Source organism: Rhipicephalus sanguineus, unplaced genomic scaffold (assembly GCF_013339695.2).
Source record: "Rhipicephalus sanguineus isolate Rsan-2018 unplaced genomic scaffold, BIME_Rsan_1.4 Seq152, whole genome shotgun sequence".
Lineage (NCBI taxonomy): Eukaryota > Metazoa > Arthropoda > Arachnida > Ixodida > Ixodidae > Rhipicephalus > Rhipicephalus sanguineus.
This window is the reverse complement of record NW_023614630.1, coordinates 4,317-23,528: the sequence shown is the minus strand read 5'-3', so window position 1 is coordinate 23,528 and position 19,212 is coordinate 4,317. Positions and strand designations below refer to the sequence as shown.

The 19,212-nt window shown below is 39.5% G+C and overlaps 1 pseudogene; it reads left to right on the top strand.

Annotated features, from left to right (window-relative positions):
- The first annotated feature begins 9,281 nt into the window (after positions 1 to 9,281).
- LOC119376575 (putative uncharacterized protein DDB_G0271982) lies at positions 9,282 to 11,511 on the top strand (annotated as a pseudogene).
- Positions 11,512 to 19,212: the final 7,701 nt, after the last annotated feature.

The window sequence follows — 19,212 nt, the reverse complement described above, 5'->3', positions numbered from 1 at the left end:
ACAGAGAGCAAGACAGAAGAGAGAAATAAGAGAAACAATGAAAGAGGGGAAAGAAGCAGAGGAAGACATAGAACTATCAATAGAAAAGCAGAGAAAGACTTAGAAAGATATAGAAAAGAGACAGAAGAAACTGATATCAAGACAGAAAGAGAGAAATAAAGAGAAACAATGAAAGAGGGGAAAGAAGCAGAAAGAGAGTGGAAGACAGAGAACTAACGATAGAAATGCAGAGAAAGACATAGAACTAACAATAGAAAAGCAGAGAAAGACATAGAAAGATTTAGAAAAGAGACACGAAAAAGAGACAGAAAAAACAGAGATCAAGAAAGAAAGACAGAAATAAAGAGAAGCAATGAAAGAGAGGAAAGAAGCAGAAAGATAGCGGAAGACAGAACTAACGATGGAAAGGCAGAGAAAGACACAGGAAGGTATAGAAAATAAGAGACACGAAAAAGAGACAGAAAAAACAGATTAAGACAGAAAGACAGAAATAAAGAGAAACAATGAAAGAGAGGAAAGAAGCAGAAAGAGAGCGGAAGACATAGAACTAACGATAGAAAGGCAGAGAAAGACATAGAAAGACAGAGAAAGATATAGAAAAAAGAGACAACGAAAAAGAGACAGAAAAAACAGAGATCAAGACAGAAAGACAGAAATAAAGAGAAACATGAAAGAGAGGAAAGAAGCAGAAAAAGAGCGGAAGACATTGAACTAACGATAGAAAGGCAGAGAAAGACATAGAAAGACAGAGAAAGTTATAGAAAAGAAGAGACACGAAAGAGAGACAGAAAAACAGAGCAAGACAGAAAGAGAGAAAAAAAGTGAAACAAAGAGCGAGAAAGAAGAAGCGAGAGAAAGATATAGAAGTAATGATACAAAGGCAGAAAGAGGCACACAGAGAGAGAGAACGATATAGAACAGAAGAGACACGAAAAAGAGACAGAAAAAACCCAGTGCAAGACAAAAAGAGAGAAATATAAAGCGAGAAAAAAGAAGCGAGAGAGAGAATGATATCGAGTTAACGCTAGAAAGGCAGCGAAAGATATAGAAAGAGAGAGAAAGATATTGAAAAGACGAGACACTGAAAAGGGACAGAAAAAAGAAGAGAGCAAGACAGAAAGACCGAAGTTAAGAGAAAGAAAGACAGCAAAGAAGCAGAGAGAAAGAGCTAGGTAGATATAAACTAACGATAGAAAGGCAGACAAAGACATAGAAAGAGGGAGAATGATATAGAACAGAAGAGACACGAAAAAGAGACAGAAAAAAGAAGGGAGAAAGACAGAAAGACCGAAATTAAGAGAAAGAAAGAGAGCAAAGAAGCAGAGAGAAAGAGTTAGGTAGATATAAACTAACGAGAGAAAGACATAGAAAGATGGAGAAAGATATAGAACAGAAGAGACACGAAAAAGAGACAGAAAAAAGAAGAGAGAAAGACAAAAAGACCGAAATAACAGAAGAAAGAGAGCAAAGTAGCAGAGAGAAGAGCTAGGTAGATATAAACTAACGATAGAAAGGCAGAGAAAGACATAGAAAGAGGGAGAAAGACAGAACAGAGAGACGAAAAAGAGACAGAAAAAAGAAGTGAGCAAGACAGAAAGACCGAAGTTAAGAGAAAGAAAGACAGCAAAGAAGCAGAGAAAGAGCTAGGTAGATATAAACTAACGATAGAAAGGCAGACAAAGACATAGAAAGAGGGAGAATGATATAGATCAGAAGAGACACGAAAAAGAGACAGAAAAAAGAAGAGAGCAAGACAGAAAGACCGAAGTTAAGAGAAAGAAAGAGAGCAAAGAAGCAGAGAGAAAAAGCTAGGTAGATATAAACTAACCATAGAAAGGCAGAGAAAGACATAGAAAGAGGGAGAAAGATATAGAACAGAAGAGACACGAAAAAGAGACAGAAAAAAGAAGAGAGCAAGACAGAAAGACCGAAAGTTAAGAGAAAGAAAGAGAGCAAAGAAGCAGAGAGAAAGAGCTAGGTAGATATAAACTAACGATAGAAAGGCAGAGAAAGACATAGAAAGAGGGAGAAAGATATAGAACAGAAGAGACACGAAAAAGAGACAGAAAAAAAGAAGGGAGAAAGACAGAAAGACCGAAATTAAGAGAAAGAAAGAGAGCAAAGAAGCAGAGAGAAAGAGCTAGGTAGATATAAACTAACGATAGAAAGGCAGAGAAAGACATAGAAAGAGGGAGAAAGATATAGAACAGAAGAGACACGAAAAAGAGACAGAAAAGAAGAGAGAAAGACAAAAAGACCGAAATTAAGAGAAAGAAAGAGAGCAAAGTAGCAGAGAGAAAGAGCTAGGTAGATATAAACTAACGATAGAAAGGCAGAGAAAGACATAGAAAGAGGGAGAAAGACAGAACCGAAGAGACCACGAAAAAAGCGACAGAAAAAGAAGAGAGCAAGACCGAAAGACCCGAAGTTAAGAGAAAGAAAGACAGCAAAGAAGCAGAGGGAAGAAAGAGCTAGGTAGATATAAACTAACGATAGAAAGGCAAGACAAAGACATAGAAAGAGGGAGCGGAATGATTATAGATCATGAAGAGACACGAAAAAGAGACAGAAAAAAGAAGAGATCAAGACAGAAAGACCGAGTAAGAGAAAGAAAGAGAGGCAAAGAAGCAGAGAGAAAAGCTAGGTAGATTATAAACTAACCATAGAAAGGCAGAGAAAGACATAGAAAGAGGGAGAAAGATATAGAACAGAAGTGACACGAAAAAGACACAGAAAAAAGGAGAGAGCAAGACAGAAAGACCGAAATTAAGAGAAAGAAAGAGAGCAAAGAAGCAGAGAGAAAGGGCTAGGTAGATATAAAGTAACGATAGAAAGGCAAAGAAAGACATAGAAAGAGGGAGAAAGACATAGAACAGAAGAGACACGAAAAAGAGACAGAAAAAAGAAGAGAGCAACACAGAAAGACCGAAGTTAAGAGAAAGAAAGACAGCAAAGAAGCAGAGAGAAAGAGCTAGGTAGATATAAAGTAACGATAGAAAGGCAGAGAAAGACATGGAAAGAGGGAGAAAGACATAGAACAGAAGAGACACGAAAAAGAGACAGATAAACAGAGAGCACGACAGAAAGAGAGAAAGAGAAGCAAAGAGAAACAAAGAGCGAGAAAGAAGAAGCGAGAGAAAGATATTGAAGTAATGATAGAAACGCAGAAAAAGACAGAGAGAGATAAAGATATATAACAGAAGAGACACGAAAAAGAGACAAACGAAAGAGAGCAAGACAGAAAGAGAGAAATGAAGACAAGAGAAATGGAAATAAACAGAGACAGAGAGGAAGATATAGAAATAATAGTAGAAAGCCAGTGAAAGACATAGAAAAAGAGAGACAAATATTGAAAAGAAGAGAGAAGAAAAGAGACAGAAAAACAGAGAGCAAGACAGAAAGAGATAAAAAAACTAAAACAAAAAGCGGGAAAGAAGAAGCGAGAGAAAGACATAGAAGTAATGATAGAAAGGAAGAAAAAGGCACAGAGAGAGAGAGAAAGATATGGAAAAGAAGACAAACAAAAAAGAGACAGAAAAACGGAGAGCAAGATGGAAAGAAAGAAATGAAGAAAAGAAAAAAATGGAAAGAAACAGACAGAGAGAGAAAGATAAGAAGTAGGGGTGTGCGAATATGAAATTTTTCGAATACGAATCGAATACGAATATCCACCTTCGAATATCAAATCGAATATCGAATATCAAAGGAAAAATGCCTCCACAGTAACAATATTGTATTTAACATGTAGCTATTTGAAAAAGAAACATTAACAGCCTGACTGGCAACATAACATACACTGCTATCTCCAGAACACAATGTCCAGGCTAGCACAATGCACATCACAACACAAGCAAATATCACGGCACAATGAAAGTAATGACTAGATGTTATCATGAAGAAATATGAGTTGCTCACATGATCAGGCAGCAGGCGCTCCCTTTTAACAGACACCCCCCCCCCCTGCCACTGAAAATGCACGCTCGCTTGGAACAGAAGTGGCTGATATAGGGAGGTACATGGGGCAAAGCTTTGCCAGACTGGGGTATCTGAAGGTGCCTACAGTCCGCCACCAGTCACATGGGTCACTGTCTTTCTTCAGAAGTGGTCCCGCATAGTGAACGAGTGGTAGTGCGGCACGTTACGGCCGCATAATATTGAAAATGTATGGTTACATGATCGCCAACAGCGCTGCACGTCGGAGATGCATACGTATTGGGACGCTCGTCGCAGGCAGATATCGTGCCTCCGTGTACTTACGATGTGTATCGCTCCTCTCGGCAAAGTTTTGTAGCGTTAGCTACACTTGCCTAGCCGGAGAGGTTTCGCGTGGGTCATCATGAGCCGTGCTGCGCATGCGCGAGGATGAGTGCGGAGCCGGCATCTCACGCGCTCTCCGCCATCGCCGCGCGCGGCTTGCCACGGCTGGTGGCGGAGGCGGGAGGAGTGGCGTCGTATCCGGGCAGACAGATTGGCGCCGGCGCGCGCGACTCGCCGCTGCTGCTCTGCGCATTCGAGAGGGGTGACGTCGTAGCCATGGCGCGCGCAGCTATTCGCCTTCGCTGTGCAGTCGCCGTCTGACAATGCGCTGGTGCCGCTTGATAGCGCCTCTGACTGGCGTTTGCAGGCGGGTAACGCCATGGAGAAGGAGAGCGCAAATGCTGCTCAACGGCGCAGAAGAGCCGAGAAGCTTATGTCATCGGATCCCGAAGTAGTTGCCTGGCAATTAGCGGTTCAGCGTACGAAGAATGAACAGAGGAAGGCTAAATGTGCTGCGGAGACACTGGAGGAAAGGGAGGAACGTCTATCAAAGCGGCGTCGCCAGGATGCTCAGCGACGTGCCCGACCATCTCTGCAACAGCAACAACAAGACGCCGTCAATGACGTCAAGGCCCGCCGATCGACTGCCTATACTGTGAAGCTTAGCGAAAGCGCCAGTGCGACTCGGACCTTCGAGACGGACTTCGTAAACAATCCGTTTGGATACGTATGCGACGTGTGTGAAAGACTATGGCACATGAAAGACTTGACGCCGCTAAGTAGTGCCATGCGTGAAACGATGAGTTTAGTGGCGGCGCCTGAGTGGGGTCAAACCGTGGCGCGGGTTTGTACAACGTGGAAGATCTTTGCAAATCAGTTCTGCGGAAACCCGCAAGGTGGCGGAAGGGTTAAGAAAGGGAAAATAGACAACCACCCGTTTGTAGCACGAAGCCACAAGGAAATCCATACGGATTTCTCAGAAAATAAAGCCTCTTAGTTGCCGAAAAATTCGTCCTGGTCCGGGGATCGAACCCGGGACCAACGCCTATCCGGGGCGGTCGCTCTACCAATTGAGCTAACCAGGAAGCTAGCAACTGGCAGCGCGAGGGCGAATCCATCGACAACTCGAAGCAACTGGACACATATTGCAAATCAGTTCTGCGGAAACCCGCAAGGTGGCGGAAGGGTTAAGAAAGGGAAAATAGACAACCACCCGTTTGTAGCACGAAGCCACAAGGAAATCCATACGGATTTCTCAGAAAATAAAGCCTCTTAGTTGCCGAAAAATTCGTCCTGGTCCGGGGATCGAACCCGGGACCAACGCCTATCCGGGGCGGTCGCTCTACCAATTGAGCTAACCAGGAAGCTAGCAATTGGCAGCGCGAGGGCGAATCCATCGACAACTCGAAGCAACTGGACACATATTGCAAATCAGTTCTGCGGAAACCCGCAAGGTGGCGGAAGGGTTAAGAAAGGGAAAATAGACAACCACCCATTTGTCGTTGTAACGAGATCTTTCTCGTTAAGCAGAACATTACCCTCTTTAGCGTTACCAATGGGTATCGTTACGCGGCCATGCCGCAAGGTCTACCGGTTCTGAACGATGTGGCCGAACGTGTGTCATTGGAGCAGCAGTAAGCATGACAATCAAGCTAATCCTAGACAATCTGGAAAGCTCAGAATAATCAGCTGAACCTTCGCTAACGCTACGTATATCCTGGCATAGCCGAGCTAAGCCACTGCAATTTTTTTAGCTATACGAACGCCGCAGAAATGTGGAAGACGAGTTTTTTATGCATGGTAATCGAATCGCATGTTCAAATTTTTCGAATATTCGAAGTTATCGCAAATTCGAAACTTTTCGAATACACGATTTTCGAATCGAATACGAATATTTCGAATGTAATATTCGACGAATATTCGAAACTTTCGAATATTCGCACACCCTTAATAAGAAGTAATGATACAAAGGCAGAAAAAGACAGAGAGAGATAAAGATATAGAAAAGAAGAGACACGAAAAAGAGACAGAAAAACAGAGAGCACGACAGAAAGAGAGAAATAAAGAGAAACAAAGAGCGAGAAAGGAGAAGCGAGAGAAAGATCTAGAAGTAATGATAGAAAGGCAGAGAAAGACAGAGAGAGAGAAAGAAAGATATGGAAAAGAAGACACACAAAAAAGAGACAGAAAAACAGAGAGCAAGATAGAAAGAGAGAAATGAAGAAAAGAAAAAAATGGAAAGAAACAGACAGAGAGAGAAAGATATAGAAGTAATGATACAAAGGCAGGAAAAGACAGAGAGAGATAAAGATAGAAAAGAAGAGACACCAAAAAGAGACAGAAAAACAGAGACCAAGACAGAACGAGAGAAATAAAGAGAAACAAAGAGCGAGAAAGAAGAAGCGAGAGAAAGATATAGAAGTAATGATAGAAAGGCAGAAATAGACAGAGAGAGATAATGATATAGAAAAGAAAACACACAAAAAAGAGACAGAAAAACAGAGAGCAAGACAGAAAGAGAGAAATAAAGTAAAACAAAGAGCGAGAAAGAAGAAGCGAAAGAAAGACATAGAAGTAATGATACAAAGGCAAAAAAAGACAGAGAGAGATAAAGATATAGAAAAGAAGAGACACGAAAAAGAGAGAAAAACAGAGAGCACGACAGAAAGAGAGAAATAAAGTGAAACAAATAGCGAAAAAGAAGAAGCGAGAGAAAGATATAGAAGTAATGATAAAAAGGCAGAAAAACACAGAGAGAGATAAAGATATAGAAAAAGAAGTGACACGAAAAAGAGACAGAAAAACAGAGAGCACGACAGAAAGAGAGAAATAAAGTGAAACAAAGAGCGAGAAAGAAGAAGCGAGAGAAAGATATAGAAGCAATGATACAAAGGCAGAAAAAGACAGAGAGAGATAAAGATATAGAACAGAAGAGACAGAAAAAAGAGACAAAAAAACAGAGAGCACGACAGAAAGAGAGAAATAAAGAGAAACAAAGAGCGAGAAAGAAGAAGCGAGACAAAGATATAGAAGTAATGATAGAAAGCCAGTGAAAGACATATAAAAAGAGAGATAAATATAGAAAAGGAGGGACACGATAAAGAGACAAACGACAGAGAGCAAGACAGAAAGAGACAAATGAAGAAAAGAAAATGGAAAGAAACAGAGAGAGGGGAAGATGTAGAAATAATGATAGACAGGCAGAGAAAGACATAGAGAGAGAGAGAGAAAGATATAGAAAAGAAGAGACACGAAACAGAGACAGGAAAACACAGAGCACGAAAGAAAGAGTGAAATAAAAAGAAACAAAGAGCTAGAAAGAAGAAGCGAGAGAAAGATATAGAAGTAATGATACAAAGGCAGAAAAAGACAGACTGAGAGAAAGATATATAAAAGAAGAGACACGAAAAAGAGACAGAAAAATAGAGAGCACGACAGAAAGAGAGAAATAAATAGAAACAAAGAGCGAGAAAGCAGAAGCGAGAGAAAGATATAGAAGTAATGATACAAAGGCAGAAAAAGACAGACTGAGAAAAAGATATATACAAGAAGAGACACGAAAAAGAGACAAACGACAGAGAGCAAGACAGAAAGAGAGAAATGAAGAAAAGAAAAATGGAAAAAAACAGAGAGAGAGAGAGAGGAAGATATAGAAATAATGGTAGAAAGCCAGTGAAAGACATAGAATAAGAGAGACAAATATAGAAAAGAAGAGACACGAAAACGAGACAGAAAAACAGAGAGCACGACAGAAAGAGAGAAATAAAGAGAAACAAAGAGCGAGAAAGGAGAAGCGAGAGAAAGATATAGAAGTAATGATAGAAAGGAAGAAAAAGACAGAGAGAAATAAAAATATTGAAAAGAAGAGACACGAAAAAGAGACAGAAAAATAGAGAGCACGACAGAAAGAGAGAAATAAAGAGAAACAAAGAGCGAGAAAGAAGAAACGAGAGAAAGATATAGAAGTAATGAGAGAAATGAAGAAAAAGACACAGAGAGAGACAGAAAGATATGGAAAAGAAGACGCAAAAAAGAGACAGAAAAACAGAGAGCAAAACAGAAAGAGAGAAATGAAGAAAAGAAAAATGGAAAGAAACAGAGAGAGAGAGGAAGACGTAGAAATAATGGTAGAAAGGCAGTGAAAGACAAAAAAAAGAGGGACAAATACAGAAAATAAGAGACACGAAAAGCGACAGAAAAACAGAGAGGGCGACAGAAAGAAAGAAATAAAGAGAAACAAAGAGCGAGAAAGAAGAAGCGAGAGAAAGATATAGAAGTAATGATAGAAAGGAAGAAAAAGGCACAGAGAGAGAGGAAGATATAGAAAAGAAGACAGACAAAAAGAGACAGAAAAACAGAAAGCAAGATAGAAAGAGAGAAACGAAGAAAAGAAAAACGGAAAGAAACAGAGAGAGAGAGGAAGATATAGAAGTAAAGATAGTAAGGCAGAGAAAGGCATAGAAAGACAGAGAAAGATATAGAAAACAAGAGACACGAAAAAGAAACATAAAAACAGAGAGCACGACAGAAAGAGAGAAATAAAGTGAAACAAAGAGCGAGAAAGAAGAAGCGAGACAAAGATATAGAAGTAATGATAGAAAGCCAGTGAAAGACATATAAAAAGAGAGATAAATATAGAAAAGGAGGGACACGATAAAGAGACAGAAAAACAGAGAGCAAGACAGAAAGAGAGAAATGAAGAAAAGAAAAATGGAAAGAAACAGACAGAGAGAGAAAGATATAGAAGTTATGATAGAAAGGCAGAAAAAGACAGAGAGAGATAAAGATATAGAAAAGAAGAGACACGAAAAAGAGACAGAAAAACAAAGAGCTCAAGGCAGGAAGAGAGAAATAAAGTAAAACAAAGAGCGAGAAAGAAGAAGCGAAAGAAAGACATAGAAGTAATGATACAAAGGCAAAAAAAGACAGAGAGAGATAAAGATATAGAAAAGAAGAGACACGAAAAAGAGAGAAAAACAGAGAGCACGACAGAAAGAGAGAAATAAAGTGAAACAAATAGCGAAAAAGAAGAAGCGAGAGAAAGATATAGAAGTAATGATAAAAAGGCAGAAAAACACAGAGAGAGATAAAGATATAGAAAAAGAAGTGACACGAAAAAGAGACAGAAAAACAGAGAGCACGACAGAAAGAGAGAAATAAAGTGAAACAAAGAGCGAGAAAGAAGAAGCGAGAGAAAGATATAGAAGCAATGATACAAAGGCAGAAAAAGACAGAGAGAGATAAAGATATAGAAAAGAAGAGACAGAAAAAAGAGACAAAAAAACAGAGAGCACGACAGAAAGAGAGAAATAAAGAGAAACAAAGAGCGAGAAAGAAGAAGCGAGACAAAGATATAGAAGTAATGATAGAAAGCCAGTGAAAGACATATAAAAAGAGAGATAAATATAGAAAAGGAGGGACACGATAAAGAGACAAACGACAGAGAGCAAGACAGAAAGAGACAAATGAAGAAAAGAAAATGGAAAGAAACAGAGAGAGGGGAAGATGTAGAAATAATGATAGACAGGCAGAGAAAGACATAGAGAGAGAGAGAAAGATATAGAAAAGAACAGACACGAAACAGAGACAGGAAAACACAGAGCACGAAAGAAAGAGTGAAATAAAAAGAAACAAAGAGCTAGAAAGAAGAAGCGAGAGAAAGATATAGAAGTAATGATACAAAGGCAGAAAAAGACAGACTGAGAGAAAGATATATAAAAGAAGAGACACGAAAAAGAGACAGAAAAATAGAGAGCACGACAGAAAGAGAGAAATAAATAGAAACAAAGAGCGAGAAAGCAGAAGCGAGAGAAAGATATAGAAGTAATGATACAAAGGCAGAAAAAGACAGACTGAGAAAAAGATATATACAAGAAGAGACACGAAAAAGAGACAAACGACAGAGAGCAAGACAGAAAGAGAGAAATGAAGAAAAGAAAAATAGAAAAAAACAGAGAGAGAGAGAGAGAAAGATATAGAAATAATGGTAGAAAGCCAGTGAAAGACATAGAAATAGAGAGACAAATATAGAAAAGAAGAGACACGAAAAAGAGACAGAAAAACAGAGAGCACGACAGAAAGAGAGAAATAAAGAGAAACAAAGAGCGAGAAAGGAGAAGCGAGAGAAAGATATAGAATTAATGATATAAAGGAAGAAAAAGACAGAGAGAAATAAAATATTGAAAAGAAGAGACACGAAAAAGAGACAGAAAAATAGAGAGCACGACAGAAAGAGAGAAATAAAGAGAAACAAAGAGCGAGAAAGAAGAAACGAGAGAAAGATATAGAAGTAATGAGAGAAATGAAGAAAATAGACACAGATAGAGACAGAAAGATATGGAAAAGAAGACGCAAAAAAGAGACAGAAAAACAGAGAGCAAAACAGAAAGAGAGAAATGAAGAAAAGAAAAATGGAAAGAAACAGAGAGAGAGAGGAAGACATAGAAATAATGGTAGAAAGGCAGTGAAAGACAAAAAAATAGGGACAAATACAGAAAAGAAGAGACACGAAAAGCGACAGAAAAACAGAGAGGGCGACAGAAAGAGAGAAATAAAGAGAAAGAAAGAGCGAGAAAGAAGAAGCGAGAGAAAGATATAGAAGTAATGATAGAAAGGAAGAAAAAGACAGAGAGAGAGGAAGATATAGAAAAGAAGACAGACAAAAAGAGACAGAAAAACAGAAAGCAAGATAGAAAGAGAGAAACGAAGAAAAGAAAAACGGAAAGAAACAGAGAGAGAGAGGAAGATATAGAAGTAAAGATAGTAAGGCAGAGAAAGGGATAGAAAGACAGAGAAAGATATAGAAAACAAGAGACACGAAAAAGAAACATAAAAACAGAGAGCACGACAGAAAGAGAGAAATAAAGTGAAACAAAGAGCGAGAAAGAAGAAGCGAGACAAAGATATAGAAGTAATGATAGAAAGCCAGTGAAAGACATATAAAAAGAGAGATAAATATAGAAAAGGAGGGACACGATAAAGAGACAGAAAAACAGAGAGCAAGACAGAAAGAGAGAAATGAAGAAAAGAAAAATGGAAAGAAACAGACAGAGAGAGAAAGATATAGAAGTTATGATAAAAAGGCAGAAAAAGACAGAGAGAGATAAAGATATAGAAAAGAAGAGACACGAAAAAGAGACAGAAAAACAAAGAGCTCAAGGCAGGAAGAGAGAAATGAAGAAAAGAAAAATGGAATGAAACAGACAGAGAGAGGAAGATATAGAAATAATGATAGACAGGCAGAGAAAGACATAGAGAGAGAGAGAAAATATAGAAAAGAAGAGACACGAAAAAGAGACAGGAAAACACAGAGCACGAAAGAAAGACAGAAATAAAAAGAAACAAAGAGCGAGAAAGAAGAAGCGAGAGAAAGATATAGAAGTAATGATACAAAGGCAGAAAAAGACAGACTGAGAGAAAGATATAGAAAACAAGAGACACGAAAAAGAGACAGAAAAACAGAGAGCACGACAGAAAGAGAGAAATAAAGAGAAACAAAGAGCGAGAAAGAAGAAGCGAGAGAAAGATATAGAAGTAATGATAGAAAGGCAGCAAAAGACAGAGAGAGATAAAGATATAGAAAAGAAGAGACACGAAAAAGGGACAGAAAAATAGAGAGCACGACAGAAAGAGAGAAATAAAGAGAAACAAAGAGCGAGAAAGAAGAAACGAGAGAAAGATATAGAAGTAATGATAGAAAGGAGGAAAAAGACACAGAGAGATAGAGAAATATATGGAAAAGAAGACACACAAAAAAGAGACAAACGACAGAGAGCAAGACAGAAAGAGAGAAATGAAGAAAAGAAAAATGGAAAGACACACAGAGAGAGGAAGATATAGAAATAACGGTAGAAAGCCAGTGAAAGACATAGAAAAAGAGAGACAAATATAGAAAAGAAGAGACACGAAAAAGAGACAGAAAAACAGAGAGCAAGACAGAAAGAGATAAATAAAGTAAAACAAAGAGCGGGAAAGAAGTAGCGAGAGAAAGATATAGAAGTTATGATAGAAAGGCAGAAAAAGACAGAGAGAGATAAAGATATAGAAAAGAAGAGACACGAAAAAGAGACAGAAAAACAAAGAGCTCAAGGCAGGAAGAGAGAAATGAAGAAAAGAAAAATGGAATGAAACAGACAGAGAGAGGAAGATATAGAAATAATGATAGACAGGTAGAGAAAGACATAGAGAGAGAGAGAAAGATATAGAAAAGAAGAGACACGAAAAAGAGACAGAAAAACAGAGAGCACGACAGAAAGAGAGAAACAAAAAGAAACGAAGAGCGAGAAAGAAGAAGCGAGAGAAAGATATAAAAGTAATGATAGAAAGGCAGAAAAAGACAGAGAGAGATAAAGATATAGAAAAGAAGAGACACGAAAAAGAGACAGAAAAATAGAGAGCACGAGAGAAAGAGAGAAATAAAGAGAAACAAAGAGCGAGAAAGAAGTGAGAGAAAGATATAGAAGTAATGATACAAAGGCAGAAAAAGACAGACTGAAAGAAAGATATATAAAAGAAGAGACAAGAAAAAGAGACAAACGACAGAGAGCAAGACAGAAAGAGAGAAATGAAGAAAAGAAAATTGGAAAGAAACAGAGAGAGAGAGGAAGATATAGAAATAATGGTAGAAAGCCAGTGAAAGACATAGAAAAATAGGGACAAGTATAGAAAAGAAGGGACACAAAAAAGAGACAGATAAGAGAGAGCCCGAGAGAGAGAAATAAAGAGAAACAAAGAGCGAGAAAGAAGAAGCGAGAGAAAGATATGGAAGTAATGATAGAAAGGCAGAAAAGGACAGAGATAGATAAAGATATAGAAAAGAAGACACACGAAAATAAGACAGAAAAACAGAGAGCAAGACAGAAAGAGAGAAATAAAGAGAAACAATGAAAGAGGGGAAAGAAGCAGAAAGAGAGTGGAAGACATAGAACTAACAATAGAAAAGCAGAGAAAGACTTAGAAAGATATAGAAAAGAGACAGAAGAAACAGATATCAAGACATAAAGACAGAAATAAAGAGAAGCAATGGAAGAGAGGAAAGAAGCAGAAAGAGAGCGGAAGACATAGAACTAACGATGGAAAGGCAGAGAAAGACACAGAAAGATATAGAAAAGAAGAGACGACAAAGAGACAGAAAAAACAGAGATCAAGACAGAAAGACAGAAATAAAGAGAAACAATTGAAAGAGAGGAAAGTAGCAGAAAGAGAGCGGTAGACATAGAACTAACGATAGAAAGGCAGAGAAAGACGTAGAAGATATAGAAAAGAAGAGACACGAAAATAAGACAGAAAAACAGAGAGCAAGACAGAAAGAGAGAAATAAAGAGAAACAAGTGAAAGAGGGGAAAGAAGCAGAAAGAGAGTGGAAGACATAGAACTAACGATAGAAATGCAGAGAAAGACATAGAACTAACAATAGAAAAGCAGAGAAAGACATAGAAAGATTTAGAAAAGAGACACGAAAAAGAGACAGAAAAAACAGAGATCAAGAAAGAAAGACAGAAATAAAGAGAAGCAATGAAAGAGAGGAAAGAAGCAGAAAGATAGCGGAAGACAGAACTAACGATGGAAAGGCAGAGAAAGACACAGGAAGGTATAGAAAATAAGAGACACGAAAAAGAGACAGGAAAAAACAGAGATTAAGACAGAAAGACAGAAATAAAGGGAAACAATGAAAGAGAGGAAAGAAGCAGAAAGAGAGCGTAAGACATAGAACTAACGATAGAAAGGCAGAGAAAGACATAGAAAGACAGAGAAAGATATAGAAAAAAAGAGACACGAAAAAGAGACAGAAAAAACAGAGATCAAGACAGAAAGACAGAAATAAAGAGAAACAATGAAAGAGAGGAAAGAAGCAGAAAAAGAGCGGAAGACATTGAACTAACGATAGAAAGGCAGAGAAAGACATAGAAAGACAGAGAAAGTTATAGAAAAGAAGAGACACGAAAGAGAGACAGAAAAACAGAGCAAGACAGAAAGAGAGAAATAAAGTAAAACAAAGAGCGAGAAAGAAGAAGCGAGAGAAAGATATAGAAGTAATGATACAAAGGCAGAAAGAGGCACACAGAGAGAGAGAACGATATAGAACAGAAGAGACACGAAAAAGAGACAGAAAAAACCCAGTGCAAGACAAAAAGAGAGAAATATAGAGCGAGAAAGAAGAAGCGAGAGAGAGAATGATATCGAGTTAACGCTAGAAAGGCAGCGAAAGATATAGAAAGAGAGAGAAAGATATTGAAAAGAAGAGACACTGAAAAGAGACAGAAAAAAACAGAGAGCATGACAGAAAGACAGAAATAAAGAGAATCATAGAAAGGAAGGAAAGAAGCAGAGATACTGAGAGGAAGATGCAGAAATAACGATAGAAGCGCAGAAAAATCATAGAAAGAGAGAGAAAGATACAGAAAAAAAGAGACACGAAAAAGATACAGAAAAAAAGTCACAGTTTCTCCGGAAGGGTGAAGGAATGAATGCGATAGCAAGAGAAGCGGCCCGTGATGGACGCGCTTTTACGCTGCATAAACATCTGCCTCCCGGCAGCAACTATACTTGCAGACAACTTTTCTTGGCAATGAAGCGAAGGCTACAGAGCCACGATGCACGTACCTTACCGCTAATGAATGTAGTCGCACAACTGCGTCCTTATTTTCTGCGTGAGATATATAAAATACCCCTTCATTTTCTACATGTAGCTCTTTGAGACGGAACGCAGTGCTCACAAGCGAGATATGTGTATTTAGTTTAGTTTATACGTTGTGACGTTGCGCTTTTGCGTGCGTGAAAAAGTCGCGCCTTTTACCCGTCGCTAAGCAGCATTTGCGTTGAAAACAACGCTAGCCGTCACTTTCCACGGCGTTACAAGACGCACGCCAAACCGGACTACTTCGCGTAGCAGTAAAGTTTCAGACGCTCCGCCCTGTAGCTTTCCCTTCATTGTCGAGAAAAGTTGTCCGCGAGTATACCGCCCGAGCGGACAGCGAAAGGGCAATGTTCTCCCTGCGCAAATATTAGAAAAAGCGAGCGAGATGGCCGGTGCCTTTTAAATGCGCCCGTTTAGGGAGCCTTCATGTGCGCGCCTCCGTGCCTCCGTCGCAGGCACGGAGACGCGCATGAAGGCTCCCTACGCCCGTTGCGCTCCTCGCGCCATCTCGCTGGTAATGAAGAAACGCTTACAAGCGCCTGCCGTCTCCGAATCCTGCCAGCGGTAAATCGTGTGTATATAAAGCTCGCCGTTAGCTACGTGAAGGATCTGCTCTTTGTGGCGTAATGGCTAGCGCCACGCACTGCGGAGCGAGAGATTGCTGGTTCGATTCCGCGCCTCGGAAGCATTTTTCTGAATTATTTTCTTTGGGACTTTCATATGTATATACATACTTATATATATACAGTGCATGGCGGCGGCGACAGGAACGGCAAAAACCAGCCGAGACTGCCCATATAATTGCTATCGCAATATAAGAGAGAGCAAGACAGATATAAAGCAGTGCGAAGGCCGTGCGCGCTACATGCGCTCATGCTCCTTCTTTATGGTGCAGCCAGCAAGCATGTTGTAATCATCAAACAGGTGACATCGTTGACCAACAACTATCGGATTTCACGGGCATCTTGGTTCCTTGCAAGCAGAGACAGTCCACCACGTCTTCCATCTCTGCGCGTGGGAAAAACCCCAGTCGGTCCTACAAAGGGAACGTCAACCCGGCCAACTTCACAGAGCAGGGCCAGCAGCCGTGCACGCCACATGCGCTCATGCGCCTTCTTTATGCTGCAGGCAACAAGCATGCTGTAATCATCAGACAGGTGACATCGTTGACCAACAGCTATGGGATTTGAAGTGGCATTTTGGTTCCTCGCAAGCCGAGACAGTCCACCACGTGTGTGGTCTCTGCGCGTGGGAAACGCCCCAGTCGGCCCTACAAAATGAACGTCTACCCGGCCAGCTTTACAGAGCCGTGCCAGCAGCCGTGCACGCTACATGCGCTCATGCACCTTCTTTATGCGGCAGTTGGGCAATTATTCCGTGTATACGTAGCATCTGTGAACTGAGTGCTTGATGGTCGCGGCTGCTGGTCTGCTGAACTGCGCACCGTTTTCTTTTTGAGTCTGCATATTCTGTTTGTGACTGCTAATTTGCAATGATTAAGCATACCACCTCTGAAAGACTTCGCTAAAATACTGGGAGAAAAAGCGCCTAATACCATCAAGGAAATATTAAAAGTAATGACTGAAATCACTGCGAAGTTCACAACAGCAGTGCATGATCTCAAGAGTGAAATGAAGGCGCTTCACTCGTCGAACCTGGCGGTATATTCTGAGCTGACATCTGTCAGGGCGTCGATGGGCCTAATAAACAAACGTTTTGTGGAGTTCAAGTCAGAAATCATGTAACTTTGCCCGGAAGTAAATGAAGTAGAAACTCGCACCAATGACCTTCAGCAAGAAAATGAGAAATTGAACAAAGATCTGAAAGAAGTGAATAAAGAATTGATAGAACTAAAGCAATATGGGAGGAAGAATAACATTGAATTGAAAGGTGTGCCTGCTGCAGGGAATTAGGACCTCCGTAAAACTATCCAAGCAGTCGCTAGGAGCTTACAAATAGAGCATGTCCGTAGTGAAATAGATGCTGTCCACCGGGTGCCGACGAGGGGAAGCGGGCCTGCAAATATTGTACTCAAGTTTGTGTCCAGATCCACACGTGATAGGTTTTTGCAGGCTGCGAAAAAAAACCCGACTGAATGCTTCCATGCTTGGGTTTGAGGAAAACACGCCCGTTTTCATAAACGAGCATATCTGTAGGAAAAACAAGATACTACTTGGGAAAGCTATACAGAAGAAGAGAGAGAACAACGGGAAATTTGCCAGGGTTTCTGACGGCAAAATACTCATGAGGAAGGCTGAAAACAGGCGTGTTTTAGTCGGCGATTCTTATTCTAACTCCAATACCATAAATTAAGGTGTTCCTCAAGGCTCAATTCTAAGACCCCTGCTTTTTTTAGTGTACATAATGACATACCCAAATGTCTTGAATCACCTAGATGTACTCTTTACGCCGATGACACCACCATATTTTCCTCTCATAGTGACTTAGATAACTTACTTAGGGAATTAAATAAAGACGCGACACTATTGTACAGCGATGCCGTAATAATCAGCTCGTAATTAACTCACTTAAAACTATATTCATGCTATTTCACTCCCCACGTGAAACTATACCGTTCGTGCCACACCTAACCACAGACGCGCATGTTATTCAACCCTCTGACGCAACCATGTTTCTTGGTGTTACCATTGATTCTCACCTAAAGTTTGATATGCACATTGCCGCTATCTCGTCCAAAATTGCTTTTGGAATTCGAGTTCTGATTAAAATCCGCACATACTTCCCTTTCCACATTCTTCGCTCATTATACTTCGCCTTCATTCATAGTCACCTGACGTACTGTTTTTCTTCCTGGGGAAACAGCAATAGGATTCATCTGTCCACAAGATTGCTCATTTGCAGAATAACGCTATAAGGATTATAACCTTTAGTCACTGGAAAGACTCCGCTACGCCTATCTACAGTAATCTAGGCATTCTCCCCGTCCATCATTCCATATCTCTGACACTAGGTATGCTCATATTTCGCGTGCTCCAGCATGATATTGAATTAAACAGTATTCTGTCCCGTTATCTAATAAATGCGAATTTGACCAGATTCTCCTTACAACATAGCTTACTGTTGCCGGTGGTTCACTCAAACTATGGTAAACAGACAGCGTTGTTTTCTGGTATTTACCTTTGGAACTTACTACCTACGTTCATTAAAATTTGCCACAATATAACATCATTGAAAGCACGATTAAAGAAACATTTATTTTAACATCTTTGCTAACATTTTATGGTACCACCTTTCTCGTTTCCTTAATTCGTATTTGTTTTTCTTTCTTTCTTTCATTTTCATTTCTCTGTCATTTTTTATAGGAATTGCGTTTTTGCTTTCTTTTGAGTTGTGCGGATTGTTTTACGCCTTGTTAAATTAGAATTCGCGTCGATTTGTCTTAACGTTGTATTGTTGTATTGGTTTCTCTACTACTGTTGGATTTCATGCTTTTGAATTATCGTTCCTGTTCTTTTTTTGTTTTCTTTTTTCTGTTTTTTTTCTTATTTTTTCAATTTATTGTTTCTAATATGCTTTTCTTTTGCTAGCCACTTGCCTACCTTGTATTCACTAAATACAATATAGCTAGGAGGTCCCCCTGACAGTATTTACTTCAGGACCTCCTTCTGTAATACTTATGAACCATGTCACTTGTATTTTCATAATGTTTCAATAAACTTCAAACTACAAACATGGGTAGTACAGATGACCTGCGAATAAGACCTGGCGAAAATAGTATGACGTGGGCCTTTATAACATTTATTATTTCTAATCAATGCCAAAGAACGTACATCGAAAACTGCGCGCGATTTAGCTATGTACGTAGCATACATAAAAATGTAAACTTGCTTTTGTGCCTCATCGCACAACATAAAGTGAATTACGATATCACTGCTGCTACAGAAACTTGGTTAAAAAAGAACGAAAACGTGTGTATCCCTGGGCACAAAACTGTACCTGAATCACGTGATTAAACGTATCGTGGGGGTGGTGTTGCTTTTTTTTTTAGGGTGTGCGCTAGGGTTTTCCATTGCTTCTTCAGCCACAGTCAGCATTCCTCACATTGAAACATTGTTTCTTCGATTGAAAAGCTATCTCATAGTAGGGGTGGTTTACAGGCCACCGAATTCAAGCACACCTAACTTCGTAGATAAACTAGAAGGAATTCTCTTGTCACTCTTAGACGACAACGTTCTTGTCGCAATAGTTGGTGACATTATATCGACAATATTAATTCAAACAACCAACATTGAACATACCAACGTGCTGCAGTCATATAATTTTCATAATATTATTACTGTGCCAACACGTGTAACTGC